This window comes from Rhinolophus hipposideros (assembly GCF_964194185.1).
Source record: "Rhinolophus hipposideros genome assembly, chromosome: 22".
NCBI lineage: Eukaryota > Metazoa > Chordata > Mammalia > Chiroptera > Rhinolophidae > Rhinolophus > Rhinolophus hipposideros.
Window position 1 is genome coordinate 24,429,709 of NC_138068.1, and position 16,743 is coordinate 24,446,451.

Below are 16,743 nucleotides of genomic sequence, written 5' to 3' on the forward strand. Positions count from 1 at the left end.
AAACGCCATCACACTCCCCCACCCCCATTTCTCAGAGAAGCACGGTTTAGTACTGTGAGATCCTGACAGTTTCCAGAGGTCCCGTTGCTGGCCCTAAGAGCTCCTCCCTGGGACACACCTTTATGACTGAGACCCTGGAGCCAGGGCCTGGCCAGGACAAGGAGCAGATTCCTGAACTGGACAGCTTGGGGATAACAGAGACCAAAAGCCTATGATGCATCACTCTTGACTCATGACATGATAATTGGGGCTACTGAGGATTCTGGCTAAGGGTGGAAGACTCACCCTGCGCCTCCTTTTACAGGCTTTGTGACCATTAGCCTTTGTTTCCTCTGTTAGGATGTGTCAAGAGAGAATCCCAAAGCATTCCAATATGGAGCAATCACAGAGTCACAGACTCTCAGAATGAATAGGTGCTTAGAGACCATGCAGTCATCACCAAGCCTCTTGTTTCTGCTCTGGAGGGTTGGTGATGAGAGCGGCTTGGCTTTATGCACGTTACAGAGCTAGTAAGACAGGAGTCACAAGACAGGTGTAGCTGTAGGAGCACACTTTTCTGGCACTCCACCTTTTTTTCTGAGAAGCTCTAGGCTTTTTATAAACCAACATTTAATGTTATATCTTCATGTGACAGAGAGATTAGAGGATGGCAAGGAGTCCAGAGGCCGTGCAGGATTAGATTTTGATTGTATCTCCTACCCCACAGCCACCTGAGGGAAGATTTTTCAGGGGTCCCCATGACCACCCCTGCGTTCAGTTATTTGCTGGAAGGACTCACAGGATTCAGCATATAGTTATACTCATGGCTAAGATCTAGTACAGGAAAAGAATACAAAGCAGAAATCAACAAAGGTGTTAACCTAAAAACAAAAGGCCAAAGTGAGAGGCAACAAGCGTTTATTTGAGATCTTAGAGTAGCTATTCAGGAAACACTGATTCAAGCAGAAACCCAAATAGTGTTTTGATTAGTAGGTGAAAGCAACGGGTATTTATGAGAAAGGGAAGGGGAATGATTAATTACATGAATAGAAGGAAAGAATTTGTCAGGGTGTGAATAAGCTAAGGAAGAAATTTCTATAGGAGCAGTAGGCTAAACTGGCCATGCTAATTCTAAAGCATGTCTTTGGTTTTCAGTTTGGTAGTCAGAACAAACAGTTGTTTGGAATACAGTGCTGCTTTTGGCCCAGTCCAAAGGTTATTTTGTCCAATTTTAATATTCGAAAGGTTTGAGGAATAAGACCTGCTAGGCAGTTCCTCTGCAATGATAGTAGCTCCAACCAAAGTGGCTCCGTGTCTATTACTTTTTACAAAGGAAAAAGGTACACGGGGATAGGACACCAGGAACAAGCTTCCAAGAGTCTTCTCCCTGTAGAATCACACAGGATGTGCTTAATTCCTCCAGCAACAAACTGTAACGACACATGTCAAATACTGTCAATCAAGGAAACTCATTTGACCCTCAGTGCCCTAGGTTTTTATTTGGGGCTGGTCACATAGATACCCTCTGCCTCGCATGTGCCAAACTCCCAGACTTCCAGAAGGAAAACAGGGATTCAGCATAAACCATATTGTTTGCACAGTCTAAACACAGCCACCTTGTCATCCAGCGAACGTTTCATATCAGTGCAGGGAACTGTTTGCCAGTCAAGTTTTAGAATTCAGCCAAGCTTGCAAAGCAGGCCTTCCTAAAAATAAGGAATCTCAGCCTTGCTGTGTTAACTCTTTTCTGCCCAGAAAGAAAATCACATATCAGTCTTTATTCTGTTAGAACTTTAGTGTTGCCACCAAAGCGGTAAATGGGATTATTTACCATCATAACTCCTAGACTCACATTTCTGATAGGTCATCTCTTCCGGAAGGTCCTAAGATATTTCCAACCGGTACGTCCCAAAGTCATTATCCCCCCAAAATTCTGTCTCTATTTCTTGAGTACATCCTATTAGCTCCCCCGTCTCTCTTATCACCAAAGTTATTGGTTTTTTAATTTCATTTATTTATTATTTTATTTTATTTAGTTTTTATTAGTTTCAGGTGCACAAAAATATGGAACGCTTCACGAATTTGCGTGTCATCCTTGCACAGGGGCCATGCTAATTTTCTCTGTATGGTTCCAATTTTTAGTCTATGTGCTGCCCAAGTGAGCGCACCAAAGTTATTCTTAACTTCAACCTATTTTTCCATCCACAACGAATGAGTTGCTAAGTGCTCAAACATCTCTCAAAAGTCTTCCTCATCCCCACTGCCACTTCCTTTGTTCAGCTTAAGTCACCTTTCTTCTAGGATAGTTGCTTTAAAATGGGTCTTTTTCCATAACCACACTAGTTTCTTTCCCATCCTCTTTCCTTTATGTACCGCTGCCAGAGTTCGAGTCAGGTTTTCTTTTTCTTAACTATTTTTTTCCCCACTTTTTGTTTTGAAGCAGTTTAAGACTCATTAAGTGATTTCTCTTATTTGAATAAGTGACGTAGGCACCTGGTAAAAATTCAAATGGTACTGAAGAGCAATGAAAAATTAAGTTCTCTCACTTTGTATTCCCAGTGTCCTTCTCCAGAGGTACACTAGTTTGTTGTATACCCTTCCAGAATGTTGCTCAGCCTGTAACAACACATGTGTGTACACCTCCCACACAAATGGGAATACACTGTACACATGGGCCCATACTTAGCTCTTTTCACTTAGTAGTATGTTACCCTAGAGAGCTTTTCTTATCTGGACAAGCTGAGTTCTCCCACGTTTCTTTAAAGTACCAGAGTATCCCATTATATGTATGCAATTTATTTACCCAGTTCTCTCCTGATGAGTATTGAAGTTGTTTCTAGGATCTTGCTATTCTGAAGAGTTACCTTTGAAGACACAGATGTGATGGTGCCCTCCTCTGGCGCAGGCATCTTAACCGACTTCTGCTGTGTAGAGCTGGGCCTCCCGCTGGGCATCAGGTCTGCCTGGGGTTCGATATAGAAAAATGATCACTGACCTGGTAAGTGAATAACATTTTTTTAATGTTAAAACAACGTAATTCTGTTACGGTATAAAATATAAAATTCTCATGAATTTTTTCAGATGGTGGTAGAAGCCTTCAAAAGAAATTCATGGAGTCTTCTTCAAGCCACTCCCCCAGACTCCCATAAAGGCTCGTGTTTTCCCTCCTTGCCTAAAAGACGTTAGTGGAAAAGTCTGAGGACCCAAGCCCACAGGATGTAGTCAGAATTTCCTGGCATAGGTTTGAGAGTTCTCGTAATTTTTAACTCTGGTCACAATCTATTTGTTCGTCCTTTCCTGCTATTTCTCCTTGGTGTACTCTGTTTCACACACACAGACTGACTTGTTGTTCCCTATTCCCTTTGCCCAGAAGGTTTCTGTCCTTCTCATCTGGCATACTACTCATCCCTAGAGAAGCAGTATAGCCTAGAGCTAAAAAGCATGGACCCTGAAGCTAGACCACCTGGGTTAAAATCCTGACTATGCCACATTTTCTAGCTGCGTGATCTTGGGCAAGTTACTTAACCTCTCTGAGTTTCACTGATCTCATTTGAAAAGGTAACTGGTAAGACTGTTACGAGCTTTAAGTGGGTTACAATATGTAAAATTCTTAGAATAGTCTTGGTACATGCGAAGCACAATATAAAGCTATTGTTATTAGTGTTATGTTTATTATTCAAGGTCCAGTTTCCATATTCTCCCAAGTCCCTTCTTCCTAGGTGCTCAGCACTTTATTCTGTACTTACTTTTTCTGTCCTTTAGGCAGTGCTCTCATGGAGAAAGGGGATCCTGCCTTATTTATCTTTATATCTCCTGTGTTTAACACATAGTGGCTAATCTGATGATGTTGAGTAAATGTTCACTGAAAGAGATGATAATTGTACTAACAACGGTTTGAATTCTTATGTCTGTCCTTGTTTCCTTGTCTTGTCCATTTATTTATGTTGTCCATTTGTTTAACCCTTGTTTATCCATTCAGTAAAGATTTATTGAGTTTCTGCTACATGCACTAACCCTGATCGTGGAGAAAACAGGATTCTGGCATCAAGGAATTAACTGGGGACTCAGGACAGAGGCCTTCTGGGTGTGGAGAGAGTGCAGCCTTCTGTTGGCTGCACAAGGAGTTTGGAATATGAGACTTCTCTGGTCCAGACCTCCCAATGTATAAGTGGATAGGTGGGGAGATTGAAGTCTAGGGAGTAGTCATTTAAAAAATTTTTTTAGTTCAAAGAGCTAGTTGGAGACAGACTGGAAGCAGTATTTTCCCACTGCATCCCACTGCCTCTGATGCTCAAGTGTCTGAATCAGAGAATCAGAAACAGACAAGTACAATCTGGGGAGAATGTATGTCATGTGGCTCCCTGGGGGTTCTTGTTCAGGGCCATTAAAGATAGGATGTCTTTCCCAGTTCCATTTTCTGATCAATGATCTCAGATCATGTATGTATGTATGTATGATATACATATATTATGTATGTAATATATATACTATGTGCATACATATATATTTAAATATATAAGTATTTATTATAACATATATATTATAATAAACATATATATATATATATATATGTATGTATGTATATTTATCTTCTTATTGCTTCCATCTTTGGTGAAGAGGACCGTTCTTGGTGAAGAGGTTTTGTGGCCGGAACTGTACTGTAGTCAAAGCAGGGCACACTTTAGAAGCCAGAGGGCTATAGCTGTGGTTTGCCAGCCAGACAATTGCTGGTGGGAGGAAAGTGACACAGTGAGAGTAGTGCCTTCAGAATGTGAGTTTGCGGTACGTGGTTCCTCATGCACCATGTAAATACTAAGCTAACAGGAATGCAATATGTGCACTGCAGATTAGAGTGAAATAGGCCACCCACTCTCGCTCGAGGCTCCTCACCAGCCGCCCAGACTGCTCATCTGGGGCCAAGGCTCACTCACCGAGGAAGCAGGTGCTTAGTGCCAAGAAACTAACATCAGCTCCCCAAGAACAGCCTCGTTCACTTCTCTCACCAATCCCTCTCTGCTTTCTGAATGAAGTCCACACACTTCCCCCGTGGTGTTCTGTCACCTGCCCCAGCCTGCCTTTCTCAGCTTCTCTTTTGATCTCCTTCTGTCCTCTGTCCTACTTTGCCAAGAACATGTCCCACGCTTTCCCCATCGTGGTGTGTTTGTTTCTACCTTTTTTGCCCTTGGCCTCTGCTTGTTAAAATTCTATGACTTTTCCAAGGCCTGTGAACCAGCCTGGTTTAGGTTCAGCTGCACAAAAGAAAAGTTCTGCTACACTTGCTGAATCAAACAGGGATTAATTTTTCTCATGCAACAAGAAGTACAGGGGCAGGCAGTCTAGGGCAGGTACAGCAGTTTCATCCTGGATTCCTTCCAGGAACCAGGCTCCTTCCATCTTCTCTGCTCCACCTGCCTTAGCTATAGCTGCTGCCATCTAAGCAATACCCAAGGTCCCGGCAGGAAGAAAGAGGTAGCAGTGATAGGAGCTGCTCTAGAAGAAAACCTATTTATGTCTCACTGGCTAGAAAGCAATCATCTAGCCATCCCCAGTTGCTGGGGAGTCAGGGAAGGTTTTTCGCTTGCTAGCCTCTAAGGACCATCCAGAAGGGAGCTAGAATGGGTGTCGAATGATTTCATTTGTTTTAAATATTACCTCTTCCCTGAAGCCTTTTTCCAGCAGTATCTTAAACTTCCTTTAATCTAACATGTGTAAACCGTGTTTAGAGCACTCATATTTTGCCTTGTGTCGTCTACTTGTCTTACCTTTTCTCCAGGACTGTACACTTCTTAAGGCTGACGAATCCATCCTTCACATCCTGTCTCCCTCGCAGCTTCTTTTGAATCGATTCGTGATTTCTATTCCTTCTTCAGGTGTCCATCCTCCCTCTCTCCCGTTCCCAAAATGCACATAATAGGCATTCCATAAGCAGGTGTTGATTTCAACTGAGTCGAAGGAAAAGGGAGCATAGTGGTGTGGTTATTAGAAAAGTGTTGGGTTTAGGTACTGCATTTGGGTTTTGGATTAAGAGTCCTGAACTTGAATCCTAGTTTTACTGTGTGGCTTTGGATGAACCACATGGTCTTCTTGCACCTAAGTTCCCTTACCTGAAAAATTAGGGGATTGAATTAGATGGTCTCAAAATTTTCTTCTAGCTTTAAGAACTTGAGGACTCATAAATGGAATTGATTAGCTGCCTTAGGGCACTGCTAGGAGGTAGAGCCCCTGTTGAGGCCCAGTGGGAGCGAACGAAACAGGGAGCAGAGCCTTCCAACACCTCTCACTCAGTGTACAGTGACTGGACACAGGCCAGGCCCAAGCGCCAAGATGGTGAAAGGCAGAAAGTAAAAGAAAACAGAGCCAGAGCAGTATAGATCGGGGACCTGGGGATAAGAGATTGTCCTATTATAAGCAGGCAAGAGCAATCCGGGGAGGTCATGTTTGAGAAGTAGGAATCCGCCAATCCCCAAATCTTAAAGCCCTTTGGACCTCACCTCCTGCTGACAAGAGGAGGGCTCTCATGAAGACCTCCTTTAGGTTTGGGGAAGGGAGAACCCCACACCTGGCATCATATGTCAACTGGAACAGGTCACCAGTGTGTCTGTGTAATATTCCTGTGTGGGATAGGGAAGCAAGATTTACTGGTTGGACACCCAACTCTGACCTTGTGTTTCTCTGAACAAGTAAACTGCCCTCTCTGGGCTTTAGATTCCTATCTGCAAAAGATAGACCCTAGTGTATATCACTACTTTTTTAGATCATTAGCACTGGAACAAAAACAGATTCAAACTTGAATGGCCATCCTCTTGGCAAGAAATACGTCATGATTAGTAGAATCCCCGATACATCTCTGAAGACTCCCGGGGCCGCAGGGAAATCACTGGACTAGGTGACTTTTGAGCTCCCTCCCTGCTCACTGACCCTCAGCCTTTTGTGGTTATGGTTACAGCTTTCTTTCCCCCTCACATTTTCTATCTACTGCAGTTTGACCCCAAGTATTGGCATCTTTTAAAAGAGAGCATAAAGTTAAGAAGGTGTCATCCTGACGTGATTTCAAGCTGGCATGTTTCACCTCTGTGCATTGCTTCTTTCTGATCATTCCTCATTCTTTTTATTGAAATTTTATTTGCCTTTCTCCACCCCAATAGTTTCTATCCTTACCACAGATACTCTTTCATGAGATGTGATGACGAATTCGGATATTCCTACCTCTTGTCTCCAGGTTTAATGAGTCACAGGCAGGAAGGGAAGCCGATGCTGATAGAAAATCTCACACTTGCATGAGGCTATTGATTCTATTCACTGCCTCATCTCAAAGGTGGAAGGTGCTGACTTGAATATTTTATTTTTGTGGTCTCTTGGGGGAAAAGCTTTTTCAGGTTGGTTTCATAAGTGACCTGCTAGACCAGTTTCACCAGGGTTCTCCAAGCCAAAATTCGTGATTGTTCTTTCTCCTGTTTCAACTTATTAATAATAGTGACTGACAACAATACTCAACTATCATTTATAAAGTGTCTATTATGTGCCAGGCCTAGGCTAGACGCTATCTTTAATCCTCATAACTTTAGAAAGTAGATATTATTGTCCCGATTTTGCAGATGAGTAAATCTCATGGAAATTAAGTCCTTTGCTCAAAGTTGCCCAGCTACTAAGAAGCAGAAGTTACGTTCAAACCCACATCTCTCTGATTCCTATACTCATGTTCTTTCCACCTCCCCAAAATGAGGCAGCATGACTTTTTAGGGTGTTAAGGGTCTGTGAAAATTTTAATAAGTAAAACTAAAAAGGAAGCTAACAGAGAAAAAAGCTATTGATAATGTTGAAAGCATTACAGCATTACTTGGAAATAAAGTAAGAGCTAGTTGTAAAGTCAAGGGGCCGGCCCGGTGGCTCAGGCGGTTGGAGCTCCATGCTCCTAACTCCGAAGGCTGCCGGTTTGATTCCCACATGGGCCAGTGGGAATCAACCACAAGGTTGCCGGTTCAACTCCTCGAGTCCCGCAAGGGATGGTGGGCAGCGCCCCCTGCAACTAAGATGGAACATAGCTGCCGCTGAGCTCCCGGAAGGCTCAGTTGGTTGGAGAGCCGGCTCTCAACCACAAGGTTGCTGGTTCGACTCCCACAAGGGATGGTGGTCTCCGCCCTCTGCAATTAACAACAGGACCTGGAGCTGAGCTACGCCCTCCACAACCAAGATTGAAGGGACAACAACTTGACCTGGAAAAAGCCCTGGAAGTACACACTGTCCCCCAATAAAGTCCTGTTCCGCTGCCCCAATAAAATCTTTTATTAAAAAAATTGTAAAGTCAAATCTTACTTCTGAGGAGAAACCACAAATCAACATAGGTACAAACACATCCATGTAACTTTATGTGTCTTTAAAACTCTCTGACCCTCAGGTTCTTTGTCTATAAATGGGGGAATCAAAGCTCCCATAAGCAATGAGTCATCAGTTCACTTGCAAAATGCAGTCATCTTCTCAAAGATTTTTTTAAATGAATATAAAGTCAAGGATGCGTAATTATAATTAGATCTAATTATATGTTAGATCTACAAAATGCTTTGCAGTTTACAAAGTTCACTAATATCCATTATCTCATTTAATCCTCCACAAAGCAAACATGGTCATAACTAGACCCTTTAGCTGACAACAGATCAATGAATTGTTGATTGAATACCTACTATGTGCCAGGTTATTCTTGGGTCTGGGTTAGATACAAAGATGACTAAAATAAGGATGACATGCAATATTTATTTTGTTTTATTTTTATTACTTTCCCACAAAGAATTTATCATGAGAAAAGATTATTCTCTCTCCTATTCTTCCCCGCAAAAAAAGACAAGATAAGGAAAAAAAAGTCAGAGCAGACCCCTTTAAGGAAATCAGTCCAATGGGAGAGACAGATGTGCTCAGTGAACCAACAAACATGGTAGGTCGTGGTCAGTTCTATCAAAGTACAAACAGGAGGGACAATTAATTTTGACTCTAGGAACAGGAGGCCCTTAAACGCTCTGTGCATTAGGAAGAATAATAATGTCCAGTGTGCCTCACAAAGTGATTACAAAAGTTCAACAAATGGATAAGAGTTCTTAAATCCTGTACATTTGTACATCCTACAAAGGGTTATTATAATTTCTGCTCACGTTTCCCAGTAGAGTTGGGAGTGTTGGTCATTTCATTCCCTGGGAGAGTTGTACTGTCCCAGGGGTCATCTGAGGACTGTCTTCTCAACAGCTTTGTGAGCCCTTGAACTCACATGGGGTGTGACAGCCCTAGTAGCCACCAAGTTCAGTCCTACTATTATAGTGATTCTTGCCCTCATTTCCTTTCTTGTTTCTGTTTCCCCATCTTCTTATATTGTGCTATATTCATCCTTCTTAAAAAAATCTCTTTAATCCTTCTTGTCTTTTTTCCATCCTGTATTGGTATCCCCAAGATCACCCCCAGGTTCAATTATTTGTTAGGGAGGACTCCACATATAGTTGTACTCACAGCTATGATTTATTACAATGAAAGGACACAAAGCAATATCAGCCACGGGAAAAAGCGTGTGGGGCAAAGTCTGGAGCACCCCAGGAGCAGGCTTTCAGGAGTGTTAATGGACTCTCCAGTAGAGTCACATAGGATAAGCTTAATTCCTCCGGCAACAAATTGTGACAGCACGTGTGAAATGTTGTCTTCCAGGGAAGCTCACTCAAACCTAGGGGTCCAAAATTTCATATTGTGGGTCAATCACATAGGTATTTTCTGCCTGTGTGTATTGTGTGCCATTGATTCAGCTCTAATTCCTGGCGACCTTATGAATGGGTGAGGTCCCCAGTATCCTGTCCTCAGCAGCCCTGCTCAGCTCCTGCAGACTCAGGCCCATGGGTTCTTTTATGGAGTCAGTCCCTCTCATATTTGATCTTCCTCTTTTCCTGCTGGCTTCTATTTATTTCTAGCAAAGGACCCTGTCTTCTCATGATATGCCTGAAGTAGGACAGTTTTTGTCATTTTTGCCGCCAGCGATGTTTCAGGCTCAATTTCTATCACCCGTTATCTAGCACGTGCCAAAATTCTATACTCCTGGAAGAAAAGTGGATGTCCAGCATAAACCATATTGTTTGTTAATGCAAACAGGTTAATGCAGAGAGTCACTCTTCATTTCTGGAATGGTGAGAACCCTCCTGAAATCCATGTTCCCAAATGCCAGCCAAGGGTCAAACTTGCCAGCAGGTCTTTCTAAACGTGACAGTCTTGGGTTTGCTATGTTCACTCTTTTCTGAGCAGTCCACCCCCTCAGCCCTTGGTCAAGACATCCTTACAGCAAGATTATTATCACTAGGAGCCCACTCGGCAACGTGAGACTACCCTACAGGACTGACTTCAGTCATGCCTTTGCAGAATTCTGGACTTAGCCAGTTCGAACAAAGGTCAAAAACCATAAAGGTCTGTCTTACAAAGCCAAGTGGCTTTCTCCTTATGTTTGAGTGTAAGCCTTTCTTACTAGCTCAAGGCATTAGCTGAGGGACGACAGCATAGCTCTGGGCAGTAAGTTGTAGCTGACCTGATGGCCTTGCTGGGCTGCGAGGGCATACCAGAGGGCACATGGAGTACCCCTGGAAACAAAGAGTTAACAGTTACTGGGGTACGTACGCCAAGCTGGCCAGACATTAGGCGGTACAGGTTATGAGGGAACCCAGTGTGCTCTCCCATCGTGAGAACTCCCTCCAATTCCTTCCAATTAATTCAGTTCAGTCCTTGGATTCAGGGAGACAGCCTGAGGCTGTCAGTTACATGCGTTGGTTTGTTGTGACACACGTTCATCTGCCTCCGGAGTATGGCGGCATCCGGAGGTGTTCTGCGTGGGAAGTGTAGGAGCTGGTCCACCCCTGCTGTCCTGTAGTCAGAACTGTCACCTGTGATCAGAAGCTCAGCAGTTGGTTTGAGTTGAAAGCTTCCTAGCAGCTTGGAAAGGTGGCTCCGGGAGTTTTCCTATAGGAAGAGGGGAGGCTTCCAGGGACAGTTCTGAAAAACAGAGCGTCAGTGCTCCCACCCCCAACCTCCCTAGTTGCTGGGGTTTTGTTCTTTCTCTGTTGTTTCCAACTCAGTGTGCCCATGGAGCAATCATAACTTTACCTTTTAAAATCATCCCTACTGTCATCCAAACCTTTTACCTGGAAGTGTTATACGCAAGAGGGTCAAAAGCCTTCTCACAGAAAAACATTTATACAACCGAACCAAAGGCAATCATGATCAGGAATTGATTGAGATGAAATCCTGAATTTTCAACAACTTCCAAAATGGGTTGACATATCCACGCCCACCCTTCACCCCATCCATTTCATCTGATCTTTTATTTAATGAGCAGCCTTTTCTGGAGTGGGCTGAGTCTAATAATCAAACTGCCTCATGAGACGTGTGCACCAGGAGTCAGGCCATTGGTGCCTAGTTGCAAGCTGTCCCTAACCCCGGAAGCTAAGTACAACAAGCAATAGTAGTGAGGCATCTCCAGAGGGGGTCAGAGTTGGGCCAGGTCTGCCAGGAGAGGACTAAGGGGTCACAGGCCCTGTGATATGCCCTGCCCCAACTTGCAGCTACCCACAGTAATCTCAAATTACAATGCAATCAGTATACTCTTACCAGAAGTATAGTCTATCTATCCGTAGCTCAGTTTCAGATGGTCCCATTAGAGCCTAAGCCTTTTCCTGTGGCTATTCGTATGTGACCCAGATGATCAAGCCAGACTCTATGATGATATTCTCACAGTGTAGGCTCCCAAGATACCCCCTATACCTATACTGGTACTCCTAGAGTTGAGGTCCTATTCTTTGGGCCTGTGCCAGCTCTCAGTTCAGCACAGCTCCAGCTGAGGCGAAAATGGCCTCCCTGTAGCAGATAATGTCAGGTTTGAGCTCACAGGCAATTAAGGGCCAGGAATCCAGGACTCCCAAAAGGCTAAAGGCACTTCTTTGGCAGCAGAAAAGGCAGGGGCTGAAGGCCCAAAGGGTCGGGTTCCAAGCCCCGGTGACAGAGAAGGCTTTCCTAAGCACTTTTTGTCATGTCAAGTTGATGTACTCAGAAACATGCACAGCAAGCAAGAAAATCATCACCTGTAAGCGTCAGTGTTTACAAGATCTGATATGATTTACAGGAGATTATTAGCTATGAAAACCTGCTTTTTAAAACTCCAGAGTGTGTGTTCAGCTGGTGAGTGACTATTTTCATGTCAATTTCCTTTTCCCAGAGGCTCCAACAAGCAAAAATCATAGTAAAAAAAAATCATCAATTTGGAAACTTATTCTATTTTAATATCTGAAGAGTTTAAATTCTAATTTGCTCATCAGTGGCAAAAAAAGCAAGAAAATTGTGTCCCACTAATACTTTTTTTTTTTTTTTTTGCAGTTTCCCTGATAGGGACACTCCCTCTAGCATTTAGGAAATGACAAGCCTATAACACTTTTCCTCAATTTAAGCATACATCCAGATTCCATAGCCACAAAATGCAAAGCCATTAAAGAAGGCCCCCCTCCCCTTTTTGTTCTCATTGCAAATTTACTCAAAACCCAAGCAGTAAATTCAGCATTTCAGGGTTACCATTACAGCTGCCCAGAGAGCTGAGCCTAGCTAGAGAGCAAGGAGAACGACGGCCTGAAGAAATGGCAGCATTGCCATTTCTCACAGCTCTGATTTATTACAGTGAAAGGATATAAAGCAAAAACAGTGAAGGGGAAAGGTAATGGAGCTAAGTCTGAAGGAAACCAGACCCAAGCTTCTGAGTCCTCTCCAGTGCAGTCACGCAGGACACACTCCAACAGGTATGAAATGTTGTCTATCAGGGAAGCTTGCCTGAGCCCAGAAGCCCCTGGTTTTTATTGGAGGCCAGTCACCTAGGAACCCTCTGCCTAGCATGTACCAAAATTCCAGACTCCCAGAAAGAAAGCATAAAACACGTGATGTGTACAAACAATTTAGCACAGGGAGCCACGCTTTTCATTTAGGGAATGGTGAGAATCTTCCCAAAATTTAAGTTCCCAGGCATCGGCCAAGGGCCAATTCTGCAAGCAGGTTTTTTCTAAGGATAGCAATGCCAGGCCTGCCGTGTTAACTGTTTTCTATACATATACCTAAAAAGGAAGAAAAGTGAATGGGAAAAACACAGTGGACAAAAGAAGAAAATAATGTGAGAAAAAAACTGAGGCTGAAAAGTAAAAAGTCTGAGGATAGAAAAATGGTAGAGAAAACAAATTGTTGTATAATAATGTCATAATGATAAAAATAAATATGTTAAATCATGGAATGTTCTGAACTTGTCATTGGAAAAGATCGTTCAAGGCTCAGACACAGGACACCCCCATTGACTTATTTAGTGAGCCCTGTAATTTAACTTTGTAAAGTAGCACAGCTCTTCATCCAAATGAAACCCAGTCGAAACACAAAAGGAGAGCCGCTGTGAGTGAAATGGGTATGGGGTCCTCACCCTGCTCCTCGTTACTCCTACAGTTCCATGAGGTACAAGTGAAATCTACTGATTTAGGACAATCTCATTTATTTTTCAAATGATGAAAGCAAGGCCCAGCGAAGTCTTACAATCTTACAAATAGAACCTATTTATTTACAGTCCCAGCTCATTTTACTGTTACTGTTATTTTCAGTACATTCTACTAAGTACCTCTTGAAGAAAACGGGTTAAAGCCAACATTTTCTAGTAATGTGTCCATAAGCCCATTCATCCTCAAAAAAGGTTTAAAACAATAAATACACAAATGGTCTGGCTTTTGGAAAATTCTCCAAGGTATGCCATGCTGTTGCCTCCCATCCTGGACCATTGCCCTGTTTTTCAGGGTCCAGCATAAGCAGCCCATCCTCCGTCAAGCCTTAACTTCTTTTCTGCTCTCCTGGGAGTTTGTCTTTGTCCTCTATTACAGCATCCTGGGCTGGCCCGGATGGGGGTTGTACGCATGCTTATTTTACTTTGAAGGTAGGGATGGTAGTTCCTTTGTGTCCTTATCTGTACAGAGCTCAGCTGAGCGCTTTGCAGGCCCAGCTAATGTTCACTGGATTATACTGACTTGGGTGGGTTTTGCCAAATCCACTGTGTTAATTGGAGAGGAGAAATTAGAGTCTTAGCGAACATTGTGAAATTGCCTTGAAAAACATCTCTTCTACTCCCTCCTTAAATTCACTGCCTGGAAGTATTCATAAAATTGATGAAGGGAAAAAAAATGCCGGCTCATTATCTTCTAAGTGTTTCATATGTTTTTGTTGCCTTCCAATAAGCTTCTCTAGTTGAGTTATAGCCACTCCCAATAGCTGGAGATTGATTCTAGTCTTGTTGCTAAATGTATTCTTTGACACATTTTTTTCTTTTTTTTTTCTTTATCCTATTTGATGTTGAAAATATTAGTGATTTGCATTTAGAGCCCAATTAGCTATAACGGGATATTAGGTTTGGAATAAGAATTACCATGTTTCCCCAAAAATAAGACCTAGCTGCACCATCAGCTCTAATGCGTCTTTTGGAGCAAAAATTAATATCAGACTGGGTCTTATTTTACTATAAGACTGGATATAATATAATATAATATAATATAATATAATAAATATAATATAATATAATATCGGGTCTTATATAAGACTGGGTCTTTATAATAACATAACATAACATAACATAACATAACATAATATAATAAAGTCTTATATTAATTTTTGCTCCAAAAGACGCATTAGAGCTGATTGTCTGGCTAGGTCTTATTATCTGGGAAACAGGGTAGTTGGGCCTACCTTCATATAAGAGGAACATTTTCAAAGGAATACAGCCCTTGAAAATAAATATCATGATCAGAAGGAGGAGTAAAGTTGATCTTTAACTTCTGATATATATCTATCAGTTAGGTTGATTTTTTAATATTGTTTGCATGTTCTGTGTCAGATACTGGTTCCATTCCAGGATACGCCTGTGGAAGTAGAACAGAACACAGAGCTGTCTGGCTAGGTCTTGTTTTCGGGAATCCTGGTAGAAGACATTGAGTCCACTTTCCTGCCGGGGTCCTCTCTCTGACACCGTGATGGCTAGCCATCTCGCCTTTCTCTTTGTCCACGCTGGACAGCAAGCGATTTGCTTTGAGTTCAGCACATTCCAGGGTTTGATCAGCACCAGCTTTTGGAGAAACCTTCCTTCTGTTAAGCTGCTGACAGCCGCCCATGCCACTGCTCCCTGGGTTTTGGCTCTGTCCTCTGGGGCTCCCTGGGGTGCACCTCATTTGTCACATAATCCTTCTTCGGGTTTAGGGTGTGCAGCATTCAACCAGCCAACTTCATTTTAACTTAGAAGATTCACGAAGGATCCTGTGCATTTTGCCAGGGTAGATAGCGTGGTGTTAGGGGATAAATGCAGTGTGACACACTGTTCATCCTCACTGTAACCCACTGTCCGTGGTCATGTGTAAAGGAAATCATTTTAAAGAAGATCTCCTATGACTCCATTTATATGAAATTCCAGAAAGGCAAAACTGTAGTGAAGTTTTGAAAGCAGATCATGGTAACCAGGCGTAGGAAGAGGGGACCGGCTGTAGAGAACAAGGGAACCCTTCGGAGTAATTAGAAATATTCTAGGTCATCAGTGTGATGGTGGGTATACTACTATACATTTTTCAAAACTCATAAAATTCTAGTTAAAATTGGTGAATTTATTGTATGTAAATTATAACTCAATAAATAACATGTCTCTAAAAAGAGAGAGAGAAAACTAGAACATCCACTTCTCAATCCTCTTCCATAAATTCTTTTCTCTTGTCTGAAATGTAGATATGGAGCCAAAGCAGATTCTGATCTGATTTTTTTAATGTAAATTTTATTGAAGTATAACATACGTACCAAAAAGTGCACAATCATTAGTGTGCAGCTCAATGAATTTTCACAAAGCGAAGAAAGACACGTGTGTAACAACCACCTAGATCCAGAAAAACAATTGCCAGAATCCTCAGAGCCCCACTTGTGTCCCCTGCCACTCATTAATCCATCTCCCCAAGAATAACCACTATTGTGGCTTCAAACAGCTTGTTTTGCCTTTTCTTTTTTATTTTATTTTTTTCTTTCTTTAAATATTTCTTTGGGGGAGGGGACTTCATATAAATGGACTCATGTAGCATATTCTTTTCTGTGCCTGACTTCTTTTGTTTATTATGATGTAAGTGAGCTTTGTCCATGACGCTTTGTACATAGTTTGTTCGTTTTTATTATTGTGTAGTGTTCTAGTTGTGTAAATAATCAACAGTTTGCTTATCCATTCTGACGTTGATGGAAATCTGAGTTGTTTCCAGTCTTTGGCTATGAGCATTCTAGTCTATATATATGTAATTCTGTTGGGTATACACCTGGGCCTGCAATTGCTGAGTCATTGGGTATACATACAGTGACTTTACTAGATGCTGTCAGATGTCATTCCAAGGACTTGTTCTGTTTTATATACCCACAAGTAATGTGTGAGAGTTTGGGTTGCTGCATATCTTCGGTAACATTTGCTGTTGTCTGTCTTTTTCATTTCAGCTGTTCTGGTGGGAGAGAGTAGTATGACATTGTGTTTTTAATTTGTATTTCCTGATGGCAAATGAAACTCAGCACCTTTTTATATGATTATTTGCCATTTGGATATACTCTTTTATGAAAGATTTTTTCACATCTTTTACCTGTCTCTCTGTTGTGTTGTCTGCCTTCTTGATCTGCTTTTAAAAATAGTAATTTTCTCCAACATGATAATGTAGTAGTGATTTTTGTAACTAACATTTT